Genomic DNA, 20,417 nt, shown 5'->3' on the forward strand with positions numbered 1-20,417 from the left:
TCTGTTGTTCTAGGGTGGAATGTTCTGTATATCTCTGAGGTCCATCTGGCCTTATGCATCATTCAATGCTCTTGTTTCTTTATTGATTTTCTGCTTCTATGTTCTGTCTATTTCTGAGAGAGGCATGTTAAGATCTCGTATTACTTATGGATTCATATCAATATGACTCTTTATCTTGATTAACAGTTTTCTTATGTAATGGGCTTCTCCCATATTGGGGGCATAGATATTTACAATTGTTAGATCATCTTGGTGGATAATCCCTTTAAAGATTATGTAGTGGCCTTCTGTATCTCTGACTACAGTCTTTAGTTTAAAATCTAATTTGTCTGATATAAGAATCGCTACCACGGCCTTCTTTGGAGACCCATTGGCATGAGATAAGCTTCTCCATCCCTTCACTTTCAGTCTTGGTGTATCTTTAGGTTCAAAATGGGTCTCTTGTAGACAACATATGGATGGGTCCTGTAGTTTTATCCAATCTGCAACCCGTGCTCTTTTATAGGCATATTTAGGCCATGCACATTGAGAGTGATTACTGATAGGTACGTTTTTATTGACATTGAGGTACCTTTGAAGTATTTCTTTCTGTTTATTGTCTCTATATTTTTGTTCAATGCTATTCTTAGGATTTTTCCTCTTTTATAGAACTTCCCTTAATATACCCTGCAATGTCGGCTTGGTGGTTGCATAGTCTCTTAAGCTCACCAGTCTTGAAAACTATCTCTCCATCGAATTGAATGTCAGTATTGCTGGAAAAATTATTCTTGGCTGCATGTTCTTCTCATTAAGTGCCCTGAATATATCTTGCCAACCTTTTCTGGATAGCCAGGTTATCCTGATTTGCTTTCCTCTGTACGTAAGGACCCTCTATGTCCTAGCAGCTTTCAAGATATTGTATCTACACTTATGATTTTTCAGTTTTACTATCAGGTGCCTTGATTTTTTTTTTACTCTATAATATTGGGGAGGAGACTGTTTTGCCTATAGTACATGAAGGCTGGCTCCAATCGCAAGACTGGGTGTATTTTCATGAAGAGCTTGTTCCACTATATCTTCTCGACTTCCTTCTTTCTCCTCCCCTTCAGAGATTCCTAAAATTCTGATATTGGAACTTTTCATGTCATCTTTTATTTCCCTGATTCTGTTTTTGTGGCTTCTAAGCTGTGTGTTCCAGGTTTCTTCCTGATCCTCTCTCTCCGTTTATACTCAAGATCACTAATTCTATCTTCTTTTGCAGTTACCCTAGCATTTAGATAATTTAGATTCAATTGGAACTCTTTGAGAACATTGTGAACTTCATCCATTGTGGCTTTCAGTTCTGCCCCATTCAAACTTTTTTTTTTTTTTTTTTTTTTTTTTTTTTTATCCATGGCTTTCTGAAACCTAGCTATTGCCTGGATAATTGTGAGCCTGTATTCTCTTTCATATATATCGACTTTGTTTAAAGCCATTAGCTCTGTTGCAGAAGGCCCATGCTCTGTATATTTCTTCTCTGTTACATTCCTCTTAATAGACATTTTTGTGAGAGATGATTGAACGAATATAGCTGGATGTATCGACCGAGGTACAGTCATCTGAGCAAACAGGATTCCCCACCGAAACGAGAGAAAAAAGAAAAGTTAAAGAAAATAAAGAGAGATGGAGAGTGAGGGAAAAAAAGGGAAGATAAAAAATGTTTAGCCCATATGTGCCCTAAGGAAAGATTTAAAAACACAGACAAACAAAAAGACTGATAAATGTATATGACATGTATCATGTCATATACTTTTATATGGGGCAAGATATATAAAGAACACCAAGTATAAGAATTGTATACTATCAGGACAAACACAAAAATACGGAAACACTGGCGAAGGTAAAGATAGGAGATTGATTATAAATTCTGTGTGGGTGAGGAAGTTTATTTTCATTTTTCCTGGATGTATCTTGATATTTTTGATATCTTTGTTAAAAAACTCAACTTTCCTAGATAAAGGGGGATTAAAAATTGGTTTACCTATAGGGGTAGCATTGATTGGGGAAAGGGGATTACCTTGAAGTTTACCTCTATATTAACATTAAAAAATAAAAATTAAAAAAATAAACCAGACTAAACTACACTAAATTAAAAAAAATTAAAACTAGAATGCAAAAGAAAACCAAGGTGTATGATTCAAAAAGTTCAGGTTAGAAGGTTAATATGGAATTTGATGTACTGGACATCTCAGTGTGATGGGAAATTTGTTAAAAAATTATCTATATACAACAAATGAAACAGAATAGTGGGAAAGGGTTAAAAATCAAAGTTTTGTCTCTGAAATAGTGGTGGTTGTTCTCTTGTAGTCTTTTTTTTTTCCTGGTTGGTATTTTTTGGGGGAGAGGCCTGCCAGGTGATTTTCAGTCAATGGTGTTCCCTGATTTATGTCCTCCCACCTCTCTCAAGGGGGTGGGCTTTGAGGAAACCTATTTTTTAAGACTTTCTTCTCTGAAGGTTTTGTTTGTTCAGTTTTTTTTCTCTTGCCTTGACTGCTTTTGATAGTTTTTGGAGGTTTAGAAGAAAGGAAACTGCACCCCAACCTCCCTCTCAGAGAGAAGCCTCAGTCTGCTCACCTGTGGTGCTGCAGTTTCCATATAAATTTCCCCTTGGCTGTTGGCAGAGCAGATTTTGAGTCACGGTCCTGGGGTACGCAAGATCTTCTGCTTGTAGACAAACCATGGCAGCAGCCATTTTCAGGGAGGCTCCAGTCCGCCAGAGAGGTTCAAAGGAGTGAAGGCACACTGAGATTTTCATGTTTGCCCGTGCTTGGAGTGCCTGGCATTTCATGGTCTAAGATTGCTGGGCTTGCAAGCACCTCTCTCAGTGAAGGGTCTGGTTCACATCCATATCAGGATCTGATAGCAGGGCACGGGTCCAAGAGCACGAGCCTGGGCCTTCGCACACCTCTCTCAGAGTGTGTGAGGCACGCACGTGTCTCAGGTTCTGATAGTATGGCATTCGTCTAAAAGCACCGGGCAGGGCATTCGCACACCTTTCTCAGGTGAAGTAAGGGGTGCATGTGTCTCAGACTCTGTTAGCAAGGCTCACTTTTCTGCTGTCTGGTGAAGCTCCCAGCCCATCACAGGAGCCAGATCCCACACGATCTTGGGCTCACTGGTGGCTCAAGGACCAAGACCTGCTTTCCCCACCACACTCCCTCTGGCTCAGTGTCAGGGGAGCCTGTCCCTAGCCACCTGATTCCCACAATTTACCACCATGATGCTTTGCTCTTTTCAAGTGCTGTCAAACAGAGTCCAAGTTAATGCTGGTCCCCAGATGCAGGACACTCTAGTATTGGGGTATTACTTTTCAACAGGCCACCTCGGGTGGCTCCCTTCCATTTTTGTTTATCTTTTCATCTCAGTCAGATGTCCTCACTCCGCTTTTCCTGCCCACTTGTGTCTTCTGCCCCTGTATAGATCCAGACATGTACAATTTGGATCCCAGGCTAATGTCTTGGGTTATTGGAGTTCTTTGGTAGGAAATCATCATCCTATGGGGTAAAGGCTGAGATGGTGCCTTTTCATACTTTCCCGTTATCTTGTCTCATCTCACATAACACTTATTATGAAATTTCAAGAGATAAGAGGTCGGCCATATGGATAGCAAATCAATTTTATATGCCTTGAAAACTCACATTTTATCACGTTCAACATTTTCTTCAAATTATGTCCCATTTAGTCCTCTTTTATAAATACGTATTCCCACTAACCTGCCTTAAACACAAAATTTTGTGTGTCTGGGGAAAGTCGTATTTTTTTTTTCCTTTACCCCTGCTTTTTCACATGTTTCATTACTACCATGAGAGAGTGAAATCATATATTATTTGCTTTCTGAGACTGAGAGATGCGAAGTAGCCCAATGCTCTCCATAACTATGCCACATGAGGCAAGTGGCAAGAATTCATTCTTCCTTAAGGCTGGGTAAGAGTCTGTGGTGCCTTTGGAGGACAGTGAGATAGTAGTAGTGTCTGGGAACTCCAGGCTTGTCATTAGCCATGAAAACAAAAGGAAGATGACTACATCAACTGCACATGGCAGAAATTACCTGAAGCTTACAAAGTAAGTGCTACATCAAAAGAGAAAAAAAGTTGCAGAGTCTATGGAAGAAGATTGGAGCATGGCTTAGGGATGTTTGGTGCCTCAGAGGGCAGTAAGCCAATGCAAAAGACAAAGGTACAGGAGAGAGGAGAACACTGGGGGAACCCCTAAGGAGCAAGTTTGTCAATGCCATTGGCTGTGGCCAGCAGAGGATCTGGAGGGCACAAGTTACTGCCAAAAAAAGGTCTTGAGTTCGGATTGTTCAGATCAGCAGGCTTGGCAGAAATCAATTTCAGACAACATGAGACAACACTGTGTTGCTCCTAGAGATGACACCAACAAGCAACCTGGAGATGACACGAACAAGACAGCCTGGAAACCATGATCAGAGACAGTACGAGGGGTCACAGTGGGAAGATGGTGTGTTCTGGCAGTGCATCTGAGAGAGGCAGTGTTCGTAGAGATGACTTGATGGGGGTACAAGAAATTTGGGGCTCTTGCACAATCAGCCTAAAGACCGAACTACTGGCAAAGACTTGACGGTGAGGACATTAGCTGCCTCATGTACAAAAATCAAGTCCCAACCTTGGAACACTGAGGGACTGCCTTCCTAAGTCCAAGTTGCTTAGTTAAAGGAGAAGAGACTTTCCATTAGGGGACTAGAAGAAACCCTGCTCACAAGCTCTCTACTGACCAAAGCATTCCGCAGGCCTTCTTTCTGTTGAGTTGTTTGAAAAATTCATTTCACAGGCAAACCAGTGCATACCAAGCTAAACCTCACCATATTCAGCACAGAAACCGAACACTCGAAATAGCAGGCAAGGACAGCGTCTGCAGATGACTGTCTTTAAGGACAGGGGACAGCCACAACACAACAGCAAAGGACATGCATGCCACACTCAACCGAGTCTCCCTCAAGGGCCAGCCTTTGGACACTCCATGATCTCTTTTTCCTAATGCCATTAACCTAAGGGGGTAGAAAACAGAATGGGCTTTGTGAATAGAGAGAAGAAGACAGAGACCTAGATACAATGCAAAGATGGAAGAGTCAACTGATGCAGAGGAAAAAGAATTAGAATTGATCATGGCCAGGCAATCAAAGTGAAACCTCTAAATGTAACACGCCCAATGGGGGATTAAAAGCAACAAACAAGATACTCACTGTACATCAGAAACACACAGAAGACATCAGGGAGTCTCGAATCGCAGAGATAAAACTGATAAAAAATATAATAAAGTATTGGGTCCCTGATGAAAAGATTTGTAGCAGACTGGATGCAAAGTCAAAAAAGCTGGCAGAAGCATAGGATCAAATTAGTGACCTGTAAGACAAATAATGTAAGAGAAGGAAGAAAAGAGAAAGAGAGAAGGAAGAATGATGGAAGATGACAATGAGCTTGGGAAATCATCAACTCCAAAGAATGGAAAGAGGTGCCTATTTTAGGAGACCTATGAGCAAGAGAATGTAGAAGGCCAAACATTTCTTTGAGAAATCAGAGCTGAAAATGTCCTTCATCTGGGAGATGAAACAGAGATCCAGATTCAGAGGCACAGAGGACTACCATCACCATCAACAGAAGCAGAGCACCAAAAGACATAGTGTCATTCCCCTTGCAAAAGCTATCAATGGAGTAATTTCTTTTACCCAAATTCGTGTGGGAGAGTAGTGTGTCCATAGCCAAGTCATTGACTTCAAGAGGATAAGTTATACCAGCTCTTGAAGCAGGTTGGATAGAGCAAGCCAAGCTAGTTCAAGACAAAATCCATATCCCCTGGATTTCTGAACAATGACAGATCAGTGGCTCTTGTCTAGAACTCTGAGCTATTAAGAAGACAAAAATTAGGTCCTGTGGTTTGTCCATCAGTTAAGAGGCAGCCTTGAGCTCATATCTATGATCCCAGGGCCAGGGCCTTGACTGTGATCTCAGTTTCCCTGCTCAAGGCCAAGTGTGATTCCCCTCCCAATCTCCACCCTTTGAATGTGATATTTCTGTCTCCCTTTCAAATACGTGCCTGTGCATTCTTTGATAAAAAACAAACAAAGGAACAAACAGATGACATTGATTCCAATTTAATTGGACCTAGGACCCTAAGAAATGCAGTCAGATACAGAGCACCTCCCACCATCCTAAAATGCCAGACCTTCGATCTGTGCTCCCTTGTTCATTCTCCTGTTCTTTGTCTTTCTGTACTTCCTCACCAATCTGTAGCATTCGCTGTCTGTCCCGCTGGTGTGGCCTTTGGTTGTTACATTGTTCTTCCTCTCCTGGCTCCATTAGAATATGCACATCTTCTCCAAGAGACACTGGTTATCGCATGAAGGCAATAGGGGGTTTTCATGAGAGGGTTAGGCAGGCTTGTGCAGCCATATCTCCATCTGTTTCTCCAGGGTAGCTGCATCACCCTCTGGGATGCTCAAGGTTCTTCGACATTTGAATCCTCTTCTATGTTTCCTTTTGGAAATACACGTTTTCTTCTTGAAACGGGGATGAGTGTCTTTCAGATGGCTTTCCTTCTGCAATATGTCTCTTCCAACATACTTCAAACTTGCTCCTGTGGACTCTAAGTACATGAGCTCGTCCTGGGACTCGTGTTCGAGGGTGTAGAGTCTGACTTTCATGCTTGGTCACTTTGAAGATCGGGAAGCCCTCTTGGCATGATTTCTTGAGATGCTAGAAGAACTCATGCCTTCGCTGTTAAAAACTCCAGGCTTACCTTTGGCAAGGTTGTGGGTGCTTCCTGTGAAGTTTCATTGGATGGGCTTTCCCTAGTCAGAAGTGCTCTGATTGGGTGGGAGGAATATATACATGTGGGGGACATGGAGTTCCTCCCCTGAGTCTCTGTTCAATACCTGATTCTTTCTTCGCCTATCATGGATAAGATGGAGGGGTGGATTCTTATCTTTTGCTGTAGTCCAGATGACTGGTGCTGACTGTCACGACAATAGACTGCAAAAGTGTCCTTGGGGAGTGTGACACCGACTCGCTTTGCAAACTGTTTTAGTGAGAGACCCAGGCAGCTCCAGTGTATTGGGAGGACTTGGAATTCTTTTGGCCCTTCCATGACTAATCCAGCCAAGTGTAGATCAGGTGTGGTTTGGGGAGGAGTGGTTTCTATGACTTCCAAGCTTGGTGACATCACAGAAGTTGGCTTCACTGAAGCAGTCATCCCTTTCCCATGACCTTTGAGTCCTATGGCTTTAGGTAGGAAGCCTGGAGAAGGACAGAAAAAGAACCCTCTGAGCATGACCAAGAACTCGGGATTTCCTGGGTATTAATGTCCCACTACCCCTTTCTAGACAAAGAGAAAATAAAATGATGTCTGATATAGTGACCTGGAAAAAAAAAAAAAGACTGGAAAATAAGGAAGGAAATCCAAAGAGAGAAGGAAGAATGATGGAACATGGCAATGAGATTAAGGAAGTCATTGACTCCTAGGAATGGAAAAAGGTGCCTATTGTAGGAGAACTAGGAGTGAGAGAAAAAAAAAAAAAAAAAAAACAGGGCCAAACCTGTCTTTGAGAAATTAGATCTGAAAATGTCCTCATCTGGGAGCAGAAAAAGAGATCCAGATTCAGAGGCACAGAGTACTCCCATCACCATCCACAGAAGCAGAGCACCAAAAGACATAGTGTCAATCCCCCTGCAAAATCTAACAGTGGAGGAATTATCTTTACCTAAATATGTATGGGAGTGTATTGTCTCCATAGCCATGTCACTGACTTCAAGAGGACAAGCTATACCAGCTCTCAAAGCAGGTGGATAGTTCAAGCAACACCAGCTCAAGCAAAAATCGGTATCCTTTGCATTTATGAACAATGACAGGGCAGCGGCTCTTGTCTAGAACAAGGATGTATTCAGAAGTCAAAAGTTGGATTCCCGGGAGTGTCCATCAGTTCAGAGGTGGCTTTAAGCTCAACTCATGATCCCAGGGTCTTGGCATCGTCTCTGGTCTCAGGTTCTCTGAACTGAACAAATTCAGTGTGCAAGGATTGACTGGGCCAGAGAATGTTTAATTTAATTTGAACCTAGGTCCCCGTGGAATGCAGCCAGTTAGAGAGAACGTCCCACCATCCAAAAATGCCAGATCTTCGCTCAGAGATCCCTTGTTTATTCTCCTGTTCTTTGTCTTCCTGTATCCCATTAACAACCTGTAGCATCCACTCTCTGTCATGCTGTAATGGCCTCTTGTTGACACATTGTACATTTCTACTGGCTCTATTAGAACATGCCCATCTTCCCCAAGAGGGACAGTTTCCTTATTACATGAAACCATTTGGGGGATGGTGATGAGAGGGTTAAGGCAAGCTTGTGCTTTCACATCTCCTTGCAGTTCCCCAGACAGAAGCTGATACACCTTGTGGGAATGCAAAAGGTTCTTCAACATTTGAATCCTCTTCAAAGCGTCCTTTTGGAGATACAAGTTGTCATTCTCAAACAGGCATGGAAGTCTTTTAGATCACTTCACTTGGGCTATAGGTCTTTTCCAACATGCTCCATGCTTGCTTCTGTGGACTCCAAGTACATGTATCCTTCCTGGATCTAACGGTATAGGATATAGAGTCTGCCTTTGGTGCATTGTCACTTTGAATATAAGGTGGCCATTTTGGCACAATTTCTAGAGATGCTCGAAGTACACGTGTCCTAGCTCTTGAAGACTCCAGATTTGTCTTTGGCACAGTTCCGAGTGTTCCCGTTGAGCTTTCCTTGGGTGGCATTATTCCTGATCAGAATTTCCCTGATTGGGTGGGAGAATAATAATCATATCCAGGGCTCGCATTTCCTCCCTTGAGGCTTTGTTTGAGGCATGATTTTTTTCTCGGCCTTTTATGTCTAAGATGGAATGGTGGATCATGCCTTTCTCCGAAGTCCAGAGGGCTGGTGATGACAGTCACGACCAAAGACTATGAATTCGGCCATGGAGAAGGTGACAACAACTTGCTTTGCAAACTGCCTTGATGAGAGACCCAGGCAGCTCCAGCAGTTTGGAAGGGCTTGTGTTCCTCTTGTCTCACCCATGACTATTCCAGCCATGTGTAGTGATCAGGCGTGGGTTAATGAGGACAGGTTGTTATAACCTCAATGCTTTGGTATTCACAGAAGCTGGCTTCACTGAAGCAGCTGGCCCTCTAACATGAACTTTGAGTCCTACAGCTTTAGGTAGGAAGCCCCGGGAAGAACAGAAAAAGAGCCCTCTGAGTCTGATCATGAACTCAGTTTGTCTTGTGTGTTAATATCCCACATCCCTTTCTACACAAAAAGAAAAGAAAATGAGATTAGGTATACTAGGAATTAGTCCAGCATTTTTCCAGAGACAAAAAGGCTTTGCTATTTCCACTACAATTTCTTGAGATCTCAAGAAACAGTAAAGCCTCTTGGGTATCATCAGCTCTCTGTGAGGTTTTCATCCTGTGCGTGAGAGAGTTCTTTGTCATCATCTTGAACCTATGGATCAGTAATGACTAAGGGACGAAAAGTCCCTTTTCAAGGAAAGATGGTAGGGCATGGAAATATTGTGCTGTCTGGGCCCACATCTCCTAGTTTTAAGTAATACTAGTCATAAACAATTAGGGGGCTCTGTTTACCTGGCTTTACCTTAAATGTCTTTGCAAAGGCTTCAAGGAATTTGTCCTTCTGCATCATAGATAACCCTTAAGGAAGAGCACTGGACAGCAGTCCTTGTCATCACTAGTTAACTCTACCTTCTGTGGTAATGGGTATAGCCATGTTAACTAAGTCTTTTTAATCAGAGGAAAATGAATGACCTATATTGATGCACTAAAAGGTCCAACTGAACAGAACTGTAGATTGAGCCTCAATGCCCTTGCAAAGACTGGTGGTTAAAGAAGGTGTAGTCCATATTGCCAACAGAGTATTCCTCAGCCATCAGGGAGTTTGAACCCCTGGTACTTGCATTGGCATGAATGTCACAGTACTGGTTGATGTGAAATGGAAAAGGAGAAAAAAGGCGATATCATATGTCTTCCTTCGTAAATGCCCCCAGGAAGAATACCATGGCCTTAGTAGAAGGAAGGGAAAACTGAAAAGAATATGTAGAGAAGGAGACAAACCAGGAATGACTCAGGTTTCTGAAAACCATGCTGAGGGTTACAGTAAAGAGAGACGTGCAGGGAATGTGGGAACTGGCTAATGGGTGTTTAGGAGTTGTGGTATATCTTAGGAAATAGCCAAGATGGCAGGGAAGTAGGAGGGGGCACCCTTTCAACCTGCACCCCAAAGTGAGCTGGTTATCTTCCAAGGATCTCCAATCATCCACGAAATCAGCCTGAGATCAGATTTATACATGTCTGGATCTCTACTGGAGCAGAAGACGCCAGTGGGCAGGTAAAGAGGAGTGGGAAAGTCAGACTGATATTGGAAGATAAACAAAAGGGGGAGGGAGCCACCAGAGGTGACCCTTTGGAAAGTAATATCCCAATACGAGTGTGCCCTGCACCTGGGGACCAGCATTAACTCTGGAGTCTGGTAGAAATCAGTCAAAAAGAGCAAAGGATTAAGGGGGGGAAATTGCGGGAATCTGGGTGTTAGGGTCGGGGCTTAAATCCCCAGACCCAGGACAGCCACCCCTAGCCCATAGCCAGAGTGAGTGCAGTAGAGAAACCAGGTCTTGGTCCCTGAACCACCAGCACGCCTGAGAGTGCGTGGCACCCAGCTCCCGTGAGGGGCCAGGAGCCTAACCAGCCAACAGAAGCACAGCCTTTTTGCAGTCCCCACACAAGTGCCCTGTTTTGCCTTCAGAGTTCTTTGGATTCAAGCCACGGACCCTCCCCTGAGATCGGGGCACACAAATGCCAGCCAGGTGCTCTCAGACTGGAAAGACCAGGCACTCCCAGCCTCATCCAGTGGGAAAATCTCAGTGTGCAATCATTGCTTCGATCTTCTCTGGCAGTCTGGAGCTGCCCAAACAGCCGCCTCTGCCATGGTTTTGGGTACAAACAAAAAGTCCTGAGTCCCCAGGGACCACGACAGGGAACCTGCTCTGCCAGCAGCCAAGGGGGGATTTATTTGGGCTCTGCAGCCAGATTGAAGCATCTCTATGAGAGGGAGGTCAGGGTACAGTTTGCTTTTCTCTAAACCTACAAAAACCATCAAAAGCAGTCTAGACGAGAAAGAGAAGCAAAAGTAAACAAATAGAAAGACTTCCAGAGAACAAAAGCCCAAAAAAACAGTTTCCTCAGAGCCCATCCCCTTGAGGGTGGCGGGAGGACATAGCTGAGAGAACTTCAAGGACTGAAAACCCACGTAGTAGGCCTCTCCCCCAAATAACGAACCAGAAAAGGAATAATAAAAAAAAGATGACAAGAGAACAACCACCCCTACTGCATAGGACAATTTTTATTATTAATTAGATCCCACTATTCTGGCTTATATTTTTTATATAGTTAATTTTTTATTATTATATAGATAATTTTTAACCTATTTACCATCACAGTGAGATGTCCAGTACATCAAATTCCATAATAACCTTTTAACCTGAACATTTTGATTCAAACACCTGTGTTTTCCTTTTGCATTTCTATTTTTTAAACTTCTTTTTTTAAGTTTTAGTTTAGTTTATTCTAGTTAATTCATTTTTTAAATTTTTATTTTCGAATATTCATATAGAGCTTAACTTCAAGGTAATACCCTTTCCCCAATGAATGCCACCCGTATAGGTAAACCAATTCATAATCCCCCCTTATCTTAAGAAAGTTGAGTCCTTTAACAAAGATATCAAGATTCATCCAGAAAGAATCAAAACAAACTTCCTCACTCACACAGAGAATTTACAACCACTCTCCCAACTTTTTCTTCTACCATAATTTCTGTGTTTCTGTGTTTGTCCTAATAGCATATAAATCTTACAATCAGGGTTTTTTTTGGGGAGGTTCTTCCTTTATTTGCATATATATATTTTTTCTCTTGTCATATACATTTATCAGTCTTTTTGTTTGTCTGTGTCTGTTTGTATACTTCATATATCTTACCTTGGAGCCCATTTTGGCTAAATCTTGTCTTTTATCTCACCTTTCTTTACTGTCTCTCTCCCTCTCTCTTTTTTTCCTTTTCTTTTTCCTCTCATTTGGGTGGGGAACCCTGGTTCTCAGAAGGATTCCAGGGTGCACCTTGACTGCACCACAGTCGATACAGGCAGCTATACCCATTCAGCAATATCACCAAAATGACTAGGAGGAGGAATGCCCAACAGAAGAAAAATACAGAGGATGGTCCTTTTGCAACAGAGGTAACGGCTATCAACATAGACAATATGTTGGATAGAGAATTCAGGCTAACAATTATCCAAGCAATAGCTAGGTTGGAGAAAGTCATGGGTGATCAAATGGAATTGATTAGGGCTGAACTAAAAATAACCTGAGATCATGTTTTAAGGAATGTTTTAAGGATGTTATAAGGGAAGAGCTGAAAGCTACCAGGGATAAACTTCACAATGCTCTCAATGAGTTCCAATCTAATCTAAATTCTCTCAACGCTAGAGTAACTGAGACATAATAGAATTAGTAATCTAGAGGACAAACAGATAGAGATAAAAGACCAGGAGGAAGCCTGGAACAAACAGCTTAGGAGCCACGAAAACAGAATCAGGGAAATAAATGATGCCATGAAAAGTTCCAACGTCAGAATTATTGTAATCCCTGAAGGGGAGGAGAAAGAAAGAAGTCTAGAAGATATAGTGTAACATGTTCTACATGAAAATTTTCCAAATCTTGGGAATGGAACCAGGTTCATGTACTAGAGGCTGAAAGGTTTCCCCCCAAGATTACAGATCCTCGAAAGTCCTTGATACACCTAATAGTAAGAATGAAGAATTATAATTGTAGGCAGAACCTCTTGAAAGCAGCTAGGAAAAAGAAGATCCTTATGTACAGAGGAAAGCCCATCAGAATAATGTCATACCTGTCCACAGAGATCTGACAAGCCAGAACGGGCTGCCAAGATATATTCAGGGCACTGAATGAGAAGAACATGCAACCAAGAATACTTTATCCGGCAAGAATGACATTCAGAATTGATGAAGAGATAAAGAGTTTCCAGGACCGGCATGACTTAAAATACTATGCAACCACCAAACCGAAACTGCAGGTAATATTAAGAGGGCTTCTTTAAAGGAGGAAAAAGCCCAAGAATAGCATTGAACAGAAATATAGAGACAGTCTACAGAAAGAAAGTCTTCAAAGGTAACATGATGATAATAAAAACGTATCTATCAATAATCACCTTTAATGTGAAAGGCCTAAATGCGCCCATAAAATGGCACAGGGTTGCAGAAAGGTAAAACGACAGGACCCATCTATATGTTGTCTACAGAAGACCCATTTTAAACCTAAAGATACACCCATACTGAAAGTGAAGGAATGGAGCAGCATCTTTAATGCCAATGGGCCTCAAAAAAAGGCTGCGGTAGCGATTCTCATATCAGACAAATTAGATTTTAAACTAAAGACTTTAGTCAGAGATACGGATCGACAATACATCATTCTTTTTTTTTAATTAATTTTTATTTTTTATAAACATATATTTTTATCCCCAGAGATACTGGTCTGTGAATCACCAGGTTTACACACTTCACAGAACTCACCAAAGCACATACCCTCCCCAAAGTCCATAATTCCACTCCCTTCTCCCAAACCCCCTGCCCCCACCAACCCTCAGTTTGTTTTGTGAGATTAAGAGACACTTAAGGTTTGTCTCACTCCCAATCCCATCTTGTTTCATTTATTCTTCTCTTACCCACTTAAGCCTCCATGTTGCATCACCACTTCCTCATATCAGGGAGATCATATGATAGTTGTCTTTCTCTGCTTGACTTATTTCGCTAAGCATGATACGCTCTAGTTCCATCCATGTTGTCGCAAATGGCAAGATTTCATTTCTTTTGATGGCTGCATAGTATTCCATTGTGTATATATACCACATCTTCTTGATCCATTCATCTGTTGATGGACATCTAGGTTCTTTCCATAGTTTGGCTATTGTGGACATTGCTGCTATAAACATTCGGGTGCACGTTCCCCTTTGGTCACCACGTTTGTATCTTTAGGGTAAATACCCAATAGTGCAATTGCTGGGTCATAGGGCAGTTCTATTTCAACATTTTGAGAAACCTCCTTGCTGTTTTCCAGAGTGGTTGCACTAGCTTGCATTCCCACCAACAGTGTAGGAGGGTTCTCCTTTCTCCACATCCTCGCCAGCATCTGTCATTTCCTGACTTGTTGATTTTAGCCATTCTGACTGGTGTGAGGTGATATCTCATTGTGGTTTTGATTTGTATTTCCCTGATGCCGAGTGATATGGAGCACTTTTTCATGTGTCTGCTGGCCATTTGGATGTCTTCTTTGAGAAATGTCTGTTCATGACTTCTGCCCATTTCTTGATTGGATTATTTGTTCTTTGGGTGTTGAGTTTGCTAAGTTCTTTATAGATTCTGGACACTAGTCCTTTATGTGATATGTCGTTTGCAAATATCTTCTCCCATTCTGTCAGTTGTCTTTGATTTTGTTAACTGTTTCCTTTGCTGTGCAAAAGCTTTTGATCTTGATGAAATCCCAATAGTTTATTTTTGCCCTTGCTGCCCTTGCCTTTTGTCTTGTTCCTAGGAAGATGTTGCTGTGGCAGAGATCAAAGAGGTTGCTGCCTGTGTTCTCCTCAAGGATTTTGATGGATTCCTTTCACACATTGAGGTCCGTTATCCATTTTGAGTCTATTTTTGTGTGTGGTGTAAGGGAATGGTCCAATTTCAATTTTCTGCATGTGGCTGTCCAATTTTCCCAGCACCATTTATTGAAGAGGCTGTCTTTTTTCTATTGGACATTCTTTCCTCCTTTGTCGAAGATTAGTTGACCATAGAGTTGAGGATCTATTTCTGGGCTCTCTATTCTGTTCCATTGATCTATGTGTCTGTTTTTGTGCCAGTACCATGCTGTCTTGATGATGACAGCTTTGTAATAGAGCTTGAAGTCCGGAATTGTGGTGCCACCAACGTTGGCTTTCTTTTTCAATATCCCTTTGGCTATTCGAGGTATTTTCTGGTTCCATATAAATTTTAGCATTATTTGTTCCATTTCTTTGAAAAAGATGGATGTACTTTGTTAGGAATTGCATTAAATGTGTAGATCGCTTTAGGTAGCATAGACATTTTCACAATATTTATTCATCCAATCCAGGAGCATGAAACATTTTTCCATTTCTTTGTGTCTTCCTCAAATTCTTTCATGAGTACTTTATAGTTTTCTGAGTATAGATTCTGAGTCTCGTTGGTTAGGTTTATTGCTAGGTATCTTATGGTTTTGGATGCAATTGTAAATGGGATTGACCCCTTAATATCTCTTTCTTCTTTCTTCCTGTTGGTGTGGAGAAATGCAACTGATTTCTGTGCATTGATTTTATATCCTGACACTTTACTGAATTCCTGTATAAGTTCTAGCAGTTTTGGAGTGGAGTCTTTTGGGTTTTCCACATATAGTATCATATCATCTGCAAAGAGTGATAATTTGACTTCTTCTTTGCTGATTTGGATGCCTTTAATTTACTTTTGTTGTCTGATTGCTGAGGCTAGGACCTCTAGTACTCTGTTGAATAGCAGTGGTGATAATGGTCATCCCTGCCGTGTTCCTGACCTGAGCAGAAAAGCTTTCAGTTTTTCTTCATTGAGAATGATATTGCGATGGGTTTTTCATAGATGGCTTTGATGATATTGAGGTATGTGCCCTCTATCTCTAAACTTTGAAGAGTTTTGATCAGGAAGTGATGCTGTACTTTGTCAAATGCTTTTTCAGCATAAACAAAAGCCCAGGGCCAGACGGCTTCCCGGGGGAATTCTACCAAACATTTAATGAAGAACTAATTCCTATTCTCCTGAAACTGTTCCAAAAAACAGAAATGGAATGAAAACTTCGAAACTCATTTTATGAGGCCAGCATCACCTTGATCCCAAAACCAGACAAGGATCCCATCAAAAAAGAGAGCTATAGACCAATATCCTTGATGAACACAGATGCGAAAATACTCAACAAAATACTAGCCAATAGGATTCAACAGTACATTACAAATATTATTCACCACGACCAAGTGGGATTTATTCCAGGGCTACAAGGTTGGTTCAACATCCGCAAATCAGTCAATGTGATACAACACATCAATAAAAGAAAGAACAAGAATCATATGATACAATACATCATTCTTAAAGTGACTATCCACCAAGATGATCTAACAATTGTAAATATATATGCTCCCAATATGGGAGAAGCCAATTACATAAGAAAATTGTTAATCAATATATGAATCATATTGATTTAAATACACAAATCGTTGGAGATCTTAACACGCCTCTCTCAGAAATAGACAGATCATCGAAGCAGAAAATCAATAATGAAACAAGATCATTGAATGACACATTGGGCCAGATTGACCTCATAGATATGCAGAAAATTCCACCCTAGGCAAAAGAATACTCATTCTTCTCAAGTGCACATGAAACCTTCTCCAGAATAGACCACATACTAGGGTCACAAATCAGGACACAACCGATACCAAAAGACTGAGATTATTCCCTGCACATTCTCAGATCACAATGCTTTGCAACTTGAGCTCAATCACAAGGAAAAGTTCCGAAAAAACTCAAACACCTGGAAGCTAAAGAACACCTTGCTTAAGAATGCTTGGATCAACCAGGAGATCAAAAACAATTCATGGAAACCAATGACAATAAAGGCATTTTGATCCAAAACCTATGGGATATAGCAAAGGTAGTCCTAAGAGGGAAATACATACCATCCAAGCCTCCACAAAAAAAAAAAAAAAAAAAACTGAAAAATCCAGAACACAGCTGCTTTTTCTACACCTTAAAGAACTGGAGAATCAACAACGAATCAAACCAACTTGACAGATAAGAAGGGACATAATGGAGATGAGAGCTGGCATCGATGAGGTAAAAACCAGAGATACAGTAGAACGTATCAATGAAACGAGAAGCTGGTTTCTTGAAAGAATCAATAAGATCGATAAGCCATTGGTGACACTAATCCAAAAGAAAAGAGAGAAAGCTCAAATATATAAAATTTTGAATGACAAGGGAGAGATCACAATGAACACCAAGGAAGTAGAAACAATCATCAGAGGTTATTATCAACAGTTATATGCCAATAAGCTAAGCAACCTAGATGAAATGGATGCATTCCTGGAAAACTAAAAACTCCCAAAATTGAATCAGGAAGAAATTGACAACCTGAATAGACCAATATCTAGTAACGAGATTGAAGTGGTGATTAAAAACTTCCCAAAAACCAAGAGACCAGGACCTGATGGATTCCCCGGAGAATTCTACCAAACTTTCAAAGAAGAAATAACACCTATTCTTCTGAAACTGTTTCAAAAATATTGAAGCAGAAGGGAAACTTCCTGACTCTTTCTATGAAGCCAGCATTACCCTGATCCCCCAAACAGGCAACCACCCAACCAAAAAGCATATTTTCTGACCAATATCACTAATGAATATGGATTTTAAGATTCTCAATAAGATCCTAGCAAACAGAATCCAACATCACATTAAAAATATTATCCACCATGACCAGGTGGGATTCATCCCTGGGCTACAAGGATGGTTCAACATTCGCAAATCAATCAATGTGATAGAACAAATTAATAAGAGAAGAGAGAAGAACCACATGTTCCTCTCAATTCATGAAGAAAAAGCATTTGACAAATTCCAGCATCTGTTCCTGATTTAAACGCTTCAAAGTATAGGGATAGAGGGAACATTTCTGACCTTCATCAAATCTATCTAAGAAAGACCCACAGCAAATATCCTGAATGGGAAAAAAAAAAATGCGTCCTTCCCGTTGAGATCAGGAACAAGACAAGGATGCCCACTCTCACCACTCTTGTTCAACATAATATTAGAAATCCTAGCAACATCAATCAGACAACAAAGGGAAATATAATGTATCCAAATTGGTAATGAAGAAGTCAAACTCTCTCTCTTTGCAGATGACATGATCCTTTATATGGAAAACCCAAAAGACTCCACTCCCAAACTACTAGAACTCATACAGCAATTCAGCAACGTGGCAGGATACAAAGTCAATGTACAGAAATCAGTGGCTTTCTTATACACTAACAATGAAAATACAGAGAGGTAAATTAGAGAATTGATTCCATTTCCAAAGCACCTAAAACAATAAGATACCTGGGAATAAACCTAACCAAAGAGGTAAAGGATCTGTACTCAAGGAACTACAGAACACTCATGAAAGAAATTGAAGAAGACATAAAAAGATGGAAGACCATTCCACGCTCTTGGATCCGAAGAATAAACATTGTAAAATGTCTATACTGCCTAGCGCAATCTATACTTTTAATGCTATTCTTATCAAAATTCCACCGATATTCTTCAAAGAGCTGGAGCAAATAATCCTAAAATCTGAATGGAATCAAAAGAGACTCTGAATCACAAAGGAGATGTTGAAAAACAAAAATAAAACTGGGGGCATCACGTTACATGATTTCCAGCCTTACTACAAAGCTGTGATCATTAAGACAGCATGGTACTGGCCTAAAAACAGACACATCGACCAGTGGAACAGGGTAGAGAGCCCATATATGGACCTTCAACAATATGGTCAAATAATCGACAAAGCAGGAAAAAATATACAGTGGAAAAAAGATTGTCTCTTCAATAAATGGTGCTGGGAAAACTGGGCAGCTATATGTAGGACAATGAAACTCGACCATTCTCTTACACCGTACACAAAGTTAAACTCAAAATGGATAAAAGACCTCAACGTGAGACAGGGGTCCATCAGAATCCTAGAGAACATAGGCAGTAATCTCTTTGATATCAGGCACAGATACTTCTTTCAAGATATGTCTCCAAAGGCAAAGGAAACAAAAGCAAACATGAACTTTTGCGACTTCATCAAAATCTGAAGCTTCTGCACAGCAAAGGGAACAGTCAAGAAAACAAAGATGCAACCCACGGAATGGGAGACGGTATGTGGAAATGACAGTACAGACAAAAGATTGATATCCAGGATCTATAATGAACTCCTAAAACTCAACACACACAACCAGACAATCATATCAAAAAATGGGCAGAAGATATGAACAGACACTTCTCCAATGAAGACATGCAAATGGCTATCAGACACACGAAAAAATGTTCATCATGACTAGCTATGAGATAAATTCAAATTAAAACTACATTTAGATATCACCTTTCATCAATTAGAATGGTTAAAATTAGCAAGACAGAAAACAACATGTGTTGGAGGGATGTGGAGAAGGGGGAACCATCTTACACTGTTGGTGGGAATGCAAGTTGGTGCAGCCTCTTTGGAGAAAGTATGGAGATTCCTCAAGAAATTAAATTAGAACATCCCTATGACTCTGCAATTGCACTACTGGGTATTTACCCCAAAGATGCAGATGTAGTGTAAAGAAGGGCCATCTGTACCCCAATGTTTATAGCAGCAATGGCCATGGTCGCCAAACTGTGGAAAGAACCAAGATGCCCTTCCATGGACGAATGCATAAGGAAGATGTGGTCCATATACACCATGGAGTATTATGCCTCCATCAGGAAGGATGAATACCCAACTTTTGTACCAACATGGACGGGACTGAAAGAGCTTATGCTGAGTGATATAAGTCAAGCAGAGAGAGTCAATTATCATATGGTTTAACTTATTTGTGGAGCATAACAAATAGCATGGAGGACATTGGAGTTAAAAGGGAGCTGGGGATTTGGAACGGGATGTGAATCATGAGAGAATATGGACTCTGAAAAACAATATGAGGGATTTGAAGTGGCAGGGGGTGGGAGGTTGGGGTACCAGGTGGTGGGAATTATAGAAGGCATGGGTTGCATGGAGCACTGGGTGTGGTGAAAAATAATGATACTATTATTCTGATAATAAATAAATTAAAAAGAAAAAATAATGATACTATTATGCTGAAAATAAATAAATTTTTAAAAAAGGAAAAAAAGAGCTGTGTTATATCTTAGGATGAACACTAGGTCGTATATGAAACTAAGGCATCAGCGACTAATCTGTCAAAAAGCTATGATGGATGACAGGCTGGATTCCTCAACGTAACAAAAAAATTAACATAAAAACAAACTGGCCCTTTCAAAGCAGTTGAAGACAGAGAAAAGGAATGGAGTATATTTTTATTATCTTTACTTATTAAAATGGCATGGAATTTTTTTCTATAATGTCCTTATCTAAATTGGGTCTTTATACTTCTAAATAAGAATATACATGCCTCCTCCATTTCTGGAATTGATGAAATAAAACAACCTTGTCTTCATTAAATGTCTAGGTGAGTTGACCAGGAAAATGA

This window comes from Mustela nivalis, assembly GCF_964662115.1.
Source record: "Mustela nivalis genome assembly, chromosome: Y".
NCBI classification, from domain to species: domain Eukaryota; kingdom Metazoa; phylum Chordata; class Mammalia; order Carnivora; family Mustelidae; genus Mustela; species Mustela nivalis.